This window comes from Aedes aegypti, chromosome 3, assembly GCF_002204515.2.
Source record: "Aedes aegypti strain LVP_AGWG chromosome 3, AaegL5.0 Primary Assembly, whole genome shotgun sequence".
NCBI lineage: Eukaryota > Metazoa > Arthropoda > Insecta > Diptera > Culicidae > Aedes > Aedes aegypti.
Window position 1 is genome coordinate 117,297,476 of NC_035109.1, and position 12,641 is coordinate 117,310,116.

Sequence of the window (12,641 nt, forward strand, 5' to 3'; positions counted from 1 at the left end):
AACAAATTGACTGGATCTCGTAAAAATCGTACCCCGACTGTTGTTTATATTCTTTATACAAAATATTGAATCTTATGTAGATCACTGGAGATGGAGATCCATTAGAAATATAACGACGTTTATGTCAATTCTGTTCTAACATATCAGCATCGATCTGAATGGTTTTTTTGGTTGTTCTATACAGAACAAAACTAAGCACCAAGTATTATTACATATAGCAGTTATTACTGAAACTTATTTGAAACTTGAATCAAAACTCAAAAGAGATAGGTACAAACTTATCGTAATGATCGACTCAATGGAGTGTGTGAGGGAGTTGCAATCATCATTGATATGCGTATAAAACATCAACTTTTTTCATTATTTGGGATCAAAGTTTTTGAAACATTAGTTGCTTGTGTTGAGACACAGCTTGGTATATACTTTCATAGCTTGAATAGTTGAAGAGGTTGACCGGAAAGCGTTTGTAACTTTTGAGCGTTAAGTCCTCGGCGACAAACAAGAAAATGGCGTCTGGCGGCGTCGCATGAATCATGAGTTGTACCAAGTACCATGCCCACACATTTACTGATCACTTTGGTGTTCAACATCGAATAACTCGCTCAAAACATAAACATTAACGTAAAACATATTTTTGCCAAGTCATACTATTAGTCTTCTACTATTTGTAATCATAAGCAAAACATTCAACCGCTAAATAACGGTGTTTTTGACAATTGTTTAGTTGGTACCATACAGCTTTCATTATATGGTCGTTTTCTGTAAGAAGTGCAGTCAGAATTCATAAGCTCCCCTAGGTGGTAAAATTCAAATGTTATAGCATAAAAAATGCTCGTTCGCTTAGATTTGGTATGAATTCATCTTTGCAAGACATTTTACTTGATTGTTTATTCTAAATACTGAAAATTAGCAGTTCTAACTAGTGATCCATCATATGGGCCAGTAAATGATTGTTTACCACGGTTATGGATCACTTTGGAAGAATGTAGATTTCTGCCATGTTTAGCATTGGATTCGACTTTTTCAGGCAATAGCACTAAGGATAAGACTCATAAAACATCAAGGTTTGTAAATTTATTTTTTTTAGCAGCCATAAATGGGTGAAAAACTTGGTGTAGAGTGTAAACAGTTCATGTCTCAGTAACTACAATGCAGTATCACAAAAAAAAAATAAAAAAAAAAACATTAAACTTGAGCCATGGGGCAGGACACTAGATCCAGTATTAAAATATTATTATTTATTATTGATATTAATATTGATATTGAGAATATTATCAAGTATGCATGGAGTTTTGCTGTTTGACTGTTGCCGAAGTTGCCAAGGCAAATTGATTATTTATATGAATAAACAAGTTGTGTTTATTGTCAATTCGTCTCAGATCCATTTGGTCGTGATATTATGATGAGTGAATGGATCAGAATTGCCTTTTAGCCAAAATAAAAGAAAAGAAAACATATTCCTGAAGCATAATATGTGTTGGAGTTATATCAGAGTCTATACCTGACAGGTCCCTGCAGACCAGGATATTCCCCATAATACCACTAATAAATTCAGTGATTAGAACATCCTCACCTCCATTCTCTATATTGAGCAAAATATATGAGAAATGCAACATAGACCACACTGTTTGTCTGGCTAGAAAGAGACTGGCACCTTGTACGGTGCATCACATTCGGTAAAGCTTCATTGCCATCAATGCCCCACATCTTCCTAAGATTTCCGGGCCATTCCGCAACTCGATTCCGATACAATTTGTTTCCTGCGGTATGTCAGATCCGCAAGACATACAATCCACGATCCCTAGCCGCTTGTACATAAGCCCCCTACATTGACTTAAATTCAAGATACTTCTGTCAGATGTCGTGGCTATCTCGATGATATCATAAAAATAATATATATATTAATCCGTATTAACGGATATTAATACCAATATTAATGAGTGTCTTACCCCATGACTTGAGCAGCAACTTATTTAGAGATAAAATATGCTCCCAAACAAGCACAATAGGGTAACGACTGTTCGTATCGTTCAGAACCACTAACAGTTCGCGCCAGCGACAAAAAGTATAGACAACAACCTTTCGGACATTCAGTTTCTCTCACTGGCCAACGAGCAGCGACACTGATGTTTGTATTCCACTTGATCGCGGTACGCTGGATTCTCAAATTGCTCAAACTTTCAACACAACCGCATGGAAGAATGGTAGTCGAGAACTGTCAAAACGTATGGAAAATATTGTTCGTTTTGTTGAGGAATAGATTCTCATGCACATTTTGAACGTTTAAAAATAAATACTCACACGTCAGTTTCTATGGCACTTTCATAGAAGCACGCAACTTGCATTCAATGTACAATCCAACATAATGCGTTACATGTGCGTTACGTGTTAGTTTTGTTAGCTACGACGCCATCCAATATATGGCAAACATGGTGGGAGAATATTTTGGTGTGACAAAATTATTTAGGTGTGAGTCTATTAGAGGGCAAAATCCTCAATAATGAAAAATATAAATTACTACCAACTAGGAAACTGGGTCGAAAAAGTAGTAATTAGAAATCAAGCGTAATGTGAATAAATAACTTTTTGTTTTTAGTTCATCTTCCATGGTGGTTTCTTTGCTTCAGGATTTCGTTTTTATAACCTCTGAAAAAGAGCCATCTATTGCCTTCTCAGTTTTGAATATCGCCCTATTAGTTGAAAACACAAACGAAACATAAGCTATTGAATTATTTAACATTTTTTTAAATCATTCAACTGCCTAAAAACGGTCATAGTGGAGAGACAAAAACATTCAAGCAGTGTGTAAACCGTTGGCAGCTGCTGCTGCTTTGTGTTTTGGTTGACTGGCAGAATCGATGAACTATGGCAAATTGTTGTTCAGTGGCTCAGCGGCTCGCAAAAGAAGAGCGAACTGAACCGCACATGACGCGCAACAGAGAGCGGTTCACTCTCTGTTGCGCGTCATGCTTCGTAACTTTCGTATCGTTCGTTCTCTAAAAACCACGAACCCGAACGAAAATGAAGAAGCATTCCAGAAATATGCGTCTGTTGTAACAGCCCTGCACTTAAGGCGAAGTAGCCCATGGTTCCACAGGAACCAAGGGCGCAAGGCATCAGCAACCCGTGGATACCAGTTGGAAATAAGAAAAAACAGAGGAAACTGAAAACGGAGCCCAAGGAGAGCGCTAATTCGAAAACAACGAAACGTAGGAATTTAGGTAAAGCCCTCGTTATCAAAACGGAGGAAGCGAAATACGCCGAGGTTCTGAAGGCGATGCGAAGCATTGAGAAGTTATCGCCTTTGGGCGCAGACGTGCGGAGCATAAGGCGAACTATAGGATTGGTGAAATGATCCTAGTCTTAAAGAAAAACGCCAAGGAAAAGGGTGCAGTTTATAAGCAACTGACACAAGAAGTAATTGGCAACGACGTTGATGTAAGATCCCTTACTGCTGAAGCGACTCTCCAGTGTAAAAATCAGGATGAGGTCACCGACGCAGCGGAGGTCTAGGCTGACATCGACGTAGCGAGTAAGACCATCCACCTTAGAAAGGACTCACAGGGCACCCAGGTGGCGGCGATCAGACTGCAGGTCGCAGAGGCCAACAAAGCCAGAGTCTATGAATGGAGAGTTGCGCGAAGAGACTTCTTTAAATGATTGTTCTTGCTTGTCTTCGAAAAACGCCCCTTTCTGTTTGGCTGGTCTGCTCGATAGGTAGACGGTTTGGCAGTTCGATAGGTAGATTTGGTTTCAATCTTCGCGCAACTCTCTTTTCATAAACTCTGCTGGTCGGTTTGCCGACTTTGCATACAACAGCCTCCTGAAGATTGCTTCAAGTGTTTCGGGAAGGGCCATAAGTCGTGCAATTGCAATGGTCCCGACAGAAGTAAGATGTGCAGAAAATGCGGCACCGAAGGCCATAGGGCAAGCGATTGTAAGCAAATCGCTAAGTGCCTAATATGTGTCGACAGAGCAGACAACGGACACTTAACTGGCGGACCCAAATGTCCGGGCACAAGCAGAGTATCAAACAAGTCAAAACGGAAGTAACACAGTTAAATTTAAACCACTGTGATGTGAAATGTCCGTAAACCGGAACTTATATAAAATGGACTGCCCTAAGCAAGACTGTGATACGATTGGTAAAAGTAAACTTGTTGCTTTGAGGTATCAAATACGACTGCTTATCGTTCTTTATTTCGGCTCAGTTCAGACCTTCGTCTGCGTGGTCATCATCAGACAACCTTTTATGCATTCGTTAACCGTTCAACGGAATTCATTCGTGTTTTTACACATTTATTCTGAAGGGCTTATTTAGCCATATTATATACATTTTTACTCAGGACACCTCAGTCCTTCCCCCTTTGGAAGTTATAAATTCAAATTATTTACAATGTTTTTAGTTCATATATCAGAGCAAAGAAATCGAAAATTACAATAACTTTTAATAATTAACACTCAGAAAAGAGATCAGCATATTTCAACTAAAAATTAATACAAATAAATAAAATCTTCATCAGTTTTTGCTTTTCTTGGTCTTTTTGAACGCCTAAGACTCATCTCCGGCAATTTATCTGGATCATGCGTTGAATTCTCAACCGGGTATCTCCTTTTCCTGTCACGTCTAAGCTCGTCTGCTGTGAAGCCATAAAACTCCTCCCGGCTAGTAGTGCCAAGCATCGGCTGTTGCCGAATTAAACGAACGTTAGGCCTATTATAGGAGTCCCCACACTTAGGTACGCGAAGTTGATTGCTGTGTGCCATGGTGAGCACGCTTCCAATTTGCACCTGAAAAGTATTACGAGAGTGCCTTTTAATGAAAATTGACTTAAGCCACTTAGCCGTATGATGAGGGTTATGGTTTTTATACCATATTTCGTCTCCAGGCGTCAGATTTTCAAAAGGATCAGTTAATTTATTCGGGACATTTCCATCTTTCTTTATGATAATATCATCATGCTCTGGAACTGCATTTTTAAAAGTTGTTAGGTTATCATGCACTTTGGCCTCTCGTAAAAATTTTTTGTAATGAGATTTTGGATTTAACAAATCTAAGAAAGTTTTGGGCTTGTAACAAAAAATTTTTTGTGAAGGATTATTTCCTTCAATATTAAGACAATTGTTTCTGTAATTAATTAGAAACAAGTTAATCTGGTCCTCCACATTTAAATGAGAGAATTCTCGGTCAAGTAGAAACTTTTTCAATACATCTTTTACGGTTCTTACCAACCTTTCAGCCTGCCCATTACTGGAAGGGTTATATGGTGGACTTTTTAGAACATTGATTCCCTGTCGCTTCAAAAAGTCAACAAAACTATAAGCATTGAATGGAGGACCACCGTCTGATACCAGCACGTCAGGCAATCCGTATCTAGCAAAAATTGCTACTAACTTTCTTAAAACTTTATCACAATTTGTACCATTGCTCATCAATTCTACCTCGATCCATTTAGAATAACTATCAACCACTAATAAATAAGTACGGTGCTCAAAGTAAAAAAAATCAATGTGTATCCTACTAAAAGGCCTCGTCGTTGGTATCCACTCAGATTCTGTCTTTGTTTTCGGAACTATCATCATACTATTGCAAATATCGCAAGCTGTCACAAAATTTTCAATTTCAGAGTTGATACCAAACCAATACACATTTCGTCTAGCAAGTCGTTTCATTTTTACTATTCCCGCATGGTTTGCATGCAAAAGATTTAAAACGCTCTTTTTTAGTGATGCTGGTATTACTATTCTATTTTGATATAGAAGACAACCGTCTATTAATTCCAAATCCTGCTGATTTGCATATACATCAATAAATTGTTTGTTTATTTTTGCCGGCCATCCATTTGTCATAAACGAAATAATATTCTGTAAAAACTCATCCTCCTTAGTTTTGCAAGCAATCTTGACAAAATCAATAGGGATTTCCCTACCAAAGTTAATACTGTTTACTAGCTCAACGTCACAATCAGCGGGAACTACGTTGTCCAAAGGGAAACGTGAACAAAAATCAGCATTTCCCATATGCTATTGGAATTGTATTTCAAATTCGTAAATCGATAACTCTAGCACAAATCTCTGCAATATTGTAGCGTAAATTGAATTTCTCCCTTCTCTACCAAATACTGCAACTAGTGGTTTATGATCCGTATAAACGAAAAACTTTTTACCATATAAAAATTTATGAAACTTTTTTACAGTGCAGACTAAAGCAAGTGCTTCTAAATGTAGGATAGGATATTTTTGTTGAGCAGAATTTAGTGAAAAAGATGTAAAATATATTGGTTTTTCAACTCCTTCAATCAAATGCGCCATAACTCCGCCTAAACCATATCCTGAAGCATCAGAAACAATTACTATTGGTTTATCTGGGTCGTAAAACTCTAGAAAACGAGCTTCTACCAATGCTTTTTTGCTGCCTTCAAATGCTTCATCACAGTTGGAATCCCAGTGAAATGTAACTTCAGTTTTTAATAAATTATATAAATAATAAAGCTTAGAAGATAAATTTGGAATGAATTTATGGTAATAGTTGATTAATCCTAGGAAAGATTTTAGTTCAGTTTCATTTCTTGGTACTTTCGCTTGTTTGATAGTGGAAATGTTGTCTTGACAAGGCATTAATCCATTTTCACTAATTACATGACCTAAATGAACTAATTCTGTTACAAAAAATTTGCATTTGTTCCAATTCACTTTAATGTTGGCCTTTTGAAGCCGCTCAAGGACTATAACTAACTTTTGCTTACAGTCATCCAAATCTTTCCCAGCAATCAACACATCATCCAAGTAAACCGAAACATGTTCAATTCCATTTAGAATCTGCTCCATCACTTGCTGAAAAATTGCAGCGCTGGATGAAGCACCCTGTGGTAAACGATTGTATCTATAAAGTCCTTTTAGAGTGTTTATTACCATAAACTTCTTTGATCTCTCTGACAAGAACAACTGTGTATAAGCACCTTCAAGATCCAATGAACAAAATAACTTACAGCCAGCCAAACCAGCAAAAACGTCTTGAGCTGTTGGCAGCGGATAAGTATTTGGGATAATAAATTTGTTGACAGAAACTTTACAGTCTATTACCAGCCTTATTTCATTATTTTTTTTCATCACGACTATTACCGGAGAAGCCCATTCACTTGTCTTAATTGGTGTTATTACTTTTTCGTGTTCTAATTTGGATAGGTATTCAAGAACTTTATCACGTAATCGGTATGGTACATCGTAGGCTTTCTTGAAAATCGGTACCTCCGATTTTAAAACCAAATCGGCTTCAAAACCTTGGATTGGTTTAGAAAAGTTTTTAATAAAAACATCTTTATACTTTATTTTGATTTCATCTAGTATTTGGTCCGTCTCATGCTTGAAATTTATAGAATTCACAAAAAAGTTCCTCCATTCCGGAAATAATGTGTCCAACCACGGTCTCCCTAATAAAGGGGTAAAATTATTGTCGCAATTTAACACTAAAAGCCTCATATTTCTCGAAATTCCCTTAAATTTTACAAAAACGTCCACTTCTCCCTCTATACTGAGATTTGCTCCATTAACAACTACCAAATTTCTTTGGCTTTTCATTAAATCTTTTGAAAAACTTTCAAAATACTGCTTTTTACTCATAACGGTTACTGACGATCCACAATCCACTTCCATATCAATCAAAACATTCTCAATTTCTACACTTATTAAACAAGGCTCGCTTAATTTACTAATACACGACACATGCAAACATTGAAAAATATTGTTTCTATTCTCACCGTCTGTTTCATTCTCACTCTCTGAATCCGTTCGCATCCTGTTCACCATATCGCTTAGGAAATCGTCCGGGCTGGATCCAGAAGTGTTCTGATTAACCATGTTCACGGCGTCCCTATGCATATTCTTCAATTTAAAACATTTTCGTTTAATGTGCCCTTTGACACCACAAAAGTCGCAAATCAGTTGAGAATAATCAGGGCGGTTTGATTGACGATTTCTCTCCTTGTCCTGTCCACGATTCCGCCATAGTCTATTCTGCTTCTGCTTCCATTCATCTTTATGATACGGAGAATAACCCAATCTATTTTTGACCGACCCACGGCCTCGGTCAGCCCCTACATTTGCATTCGCACTTCCTGCCAACTCCATCGTAGCTGCCAATTTGTTAAGTCTTGCCCCAGGGAAACCTTTTAAGGAAGCTATTTGATCCACATTGTTGCTGTACTCCATGTTTTTCGCATTATTCCTCGCAATTTCCCAAGTTGCAATGAGTTTTTCTGCAGTTTCAAGCGTTAATTTCTCTTCATTCAACAACCTTTGTTGGAGAGATTTGTCTCGGATACCAGCAACAATGCGGTCACGAATAGCCATTTGTTTGAAATTTTCAAAGTTGCAAAATTCTGCTTGAAGCTTAACAGACAACACGAAATCTTCTAATGATTCATCCGGTTGCTGTACTCTCAAGTTAAATTTCAATCTTTGCACAAGATCAGATTCCGTCTTGTCAAGGCGTGCCTTTAACTTGGTTATCATTTCGGTGTAAGGAACTTCCGCTAAATTAGTATTTGGAAATAACAATTTGAGCTCCCTAAAAATTGTAGGACCACTCAGAGTAATAAAATGGTCCCGTTTTTCTTCGTCGGGGACTTTATTCATGTTGAAAAAAAGCCCAAACGTTCAATCCAATCCCCGAAAGAATTGCCCTTACGGTAAGGCTCCAACGTGCTATTAATGTTGGATTGAGCCATGTTATTGAAAATCACAAAAACTAATAATCAACGCAATTGAACGAATTATTTCTAGAATAAAACAATCGTTTCTTACAAAAAGATGCACTATATGGTTCCCAAAGGTTGAAAAAGAAAATTGAACTCACCGAAAATGTCCTTCAGCCTTTGCCGATCGGGGTAGGAGTTGGAGTTTGCAACTTGCGGACTTCGCCCTTCGACGACCCAACCACGCAAGCCGTCAGTTGACGTATTTTAGACCTACGTGCGCCGAAACGATTGATAGGAGCCGAAATCGATGATAGCCAGAACGATTGGTAAGATAGGAACCGATGTTGATCGAACCAGTTCAGTCTAGTCGTGCGGTTGGAAAACTACCCAATTTCCTACAGACGCCGGTTCAATAACGCTCAACAATGATGGCAACAACTGCTGAATACTCCAGAAGAAACTGTCTATTTAAATAAAAGAAAATCACTCTTAATAAAAAGAATAAAACAATGTAATTGTTAAGAAAAATTTCTTTTCAATTCCTTAAGGTATTATTCTGTTGATGAAAAAGAGATGGAGTTCTTTTATGGTTCTACCCAATTGTTCGGTCTTCAAAATGGCGCTAAACCAAGCCACTAAGAATTACAAATCACCAAAACTATCTTACCTCACCAGATTGATTTTGGTCAATTAATTGCCGACGAATGCCGTACGTCACAACGGCTCTTCTACAAAGCCTTCCAGCAATTGGTGCACTATGCAGTCTGTTGCACTAGCGCGCTGCTGACTACCGCCAATCGAGGCAAAGAAAATCCGTCGTAAGAATGGCGTCCGTATAAATAGCGTCGGTCCAAGTGTTCTGCTATTGATTAAACACTTCTGCTGCTAGTCCGATGGCTTCACTTTCCAACACTTTGCACTAATATGATTCCCTTTCACACTCGTCGCCAACTGAAATGTCCGTAAACCGGAACTTATATAAAATGGACTGCCCTAAGCAAGACTGTGATACGATTGGTAAAAGTAAACTTGTTGCTTTGAAGTATCAAATACGACTGCTTATCGTTCTTTATTTCGGCTCTGTTCAGACCTTCGTCTGCGTGGTCATCATCAGACAACCTTTTATGCATTCGTTAACCGTTCAACGGAATTCATTCGTGTTTTTACACATTTATTCTGAAGGGCTTATTTAGTCATATTATATACATTTTTACTCAGGACACCTCATGATGCATCCCAGCAGCTGATTTGGCAGTCAGTCTCGGAAACCAAGACTGACGTTGTGTTACTATCGGATCCATACTGCATACCAGCCAGCAACGGGAGCTGGGTGGCGGATAGGTCTCTACAGCTAGCAGTTATAGGGACGACAGGACGATACCCAATCCAAGAAGTATTCTCTAGCTCAAATGACGGTTTTGCGATAGCAAAAATCAACAGTTGCAGTTGATACGCGCCCCCAAGGTGGTAGATTGAGGAATTTCCCACATGGTCGACCGGAGTGTTTTTCGCTGGCTTTGTTCGTTTGCCCAGTGCTTTGCGAAGACCCAAGCAGTCCGATTCTCATTTTAGCGCGCTCGGAGTGTTTTTTCGGTGACGTCGTTCGCTTGATTAGTGCTTTGCGACGACCCGAGCAGTCCGATTCATTTTTGCGCACTCGGAGTGTTTTTCGCTGGCTTCGTTCGTTTGCCCAGTGCTTTGCGAAGACCCAAGCTGTCCGATTCATTTTCGCGTTCAGAGGGTTTTTTTCAGTTAGCACTTCATTCGCGCGCCATCGGGGTTATTTTATATTCCTGCTTATACGAGAATGGATTACCAATTGGTGAGCTCGTTTCATGCTTGTAATAACACATTTGTATCATAACATGTGTTTTTTATGAATTTGTTGAACAAACTATGAATAGTTCGTCACTTTAAGTGTTGACATAAGCGCTTATTCATATTTTATAAAATTTCGAGATTCAAACCTTTGAATAGTTCGATGTTTAAGATGTCGACGCATTGATAGATAACTTTCTAAACAGAGGTTACATGAATCGCATCACTTACCAAGGTGAATCCTGATCATGTAGCTTTGAAGCCCTCCCACTAACAAAACTCCTTCCCGTGGCAACCATGAAGATGCAGAGGTATACTCGGTCTTTAGTAACAATGGATGTCACACTAACATTCCTTCCCTTCCCCGATGACCGTAAGGACGTGGCCGGCGCCGATATTGGCATTACTAATTTCAGAGTCCTCGAAAATGTACATTGAAGATGGTATGCTACTCCCAAGCTACATCTGTTGGTTCCCTGTACAATTTCGATGATTCTTGTCAATCACGGAGTAGCAACTACGAACTGTACGGTCATCAATGCTCATGCTCATGCTCATAATAGTTTCTAAAATATTAAAATAGTTAAGTTTTTGAGAAATACTAAACAGAGTAAAGGCATATCTGATTTATATCTTCCAAAATGGTGTCCTAAACTCGTGAAATATCCTAAAATCCTAAAAATCTTTTTTATTTTAAAAATCTGTGGCAAGAACGGGAAAAAATCTGTGTAATCTATATAAATAAAAATGGAATGGTGTTTGTATGTCACGAATTGGCTCGAGAACGGGTCAACGGATTTAAGTAACTCTTTGACTGAAGTGTTCGAGAAGTGTTCCGACGTGTTTGTGCGCACAAAAAGTTTAGAATTTTCACCGGGAAGGTCGGAAAAATGAGAGTAAATGAAAGTTTTATTTTGTATGGGATGTTTCATAGTGTTTTTTAACAGCCTACTTGATGGCAGGACGAAGTTTGCCGGGACCACTAGTTACAGATAAATCTGTGTATGTGGCAGCACTGTGGGGTAGCCACTGCACCAACCAAAGAGGCCAGCTATTGTTGGAATCCCTGGCCGCATTAAATGTAGAGCCGGAAAATGTGGGTACAGTGAGTACCTTCCGCAGAAATGGTGCAGAATCGATTATCGACGTGACGTTTTGTAGTCCTAACCTTTTAGATACCATGAACTTGCGCGTTGATGACGGTTATACTGCCCATAAACGCATAACTGTCCCATGTGAATAGGAAATCCAGCAAACATGGGACTGACATGCGTTTATGGGCAGTATACTAGAGAGCACAGGCCGCCGGTGTACTGATGGTGCGAATCAATTGCAAATATTCGAGCAATCTGCCTTCGGGCTAGACGAAGAATGCATCGCGTACGCACAGAAGCACAAGGTCGCGGCCAGGGTAGACGCGAATTGCGAAACGAAGCGAAAATTGCACGGGAAGGAATAACAATTATTAATAATGAAATGTCAAACTCCAAAGGATTTTCACGTCGCTTCGCGTGACGCGTCTACCCTGGCCGACACCCAAAGAGAAAAACGCGGTGCAGCATTCAGAGAGGCAAAGTTGGCTCTCAAAAAGGAAATCAAGAGTCGAAAACGGGCATGCCAGAGTCTATGAAAGGAGAGTTGCGCGAAGATTGAAACCAAATCTACCTATCGAACTGTCAAACCATCTACCTATCGAGCAGACCAGCCAAACAGATAGGGGCTATTTTTGAAGACAAGGAAGAACAATCAATGAAAGAAGTCTCTTCGCGCAACTCTCCATTTATAGACTCTGGGGCATGCTTCTATGCGAGAGTGCCAATTCGAGTCCATGGGGTGACGCCTACGCCTGGCTAAGACCAAAGGCGCCATAGCGCCCAAAGAGTAGTCATCCGAGTTGCTGCGATCGATAATCGATGTACTCTTCCCGCACCATCCCATAAGCTCATGACCCCCAGCGCCGTATGTGGCAGATGAAGGAGAAGAAGTGGCGAGAGTGACGAACGAAGAGCTGGCAGAAGTCGTGAAATCATTCGCGTCAAGTATAGACCTATCTGTCTACTAGGTACGACGGGCAAGTTATTGGAGAGGTTGATCTTCAACAGGATAATACCGTATATGGAATGGCCA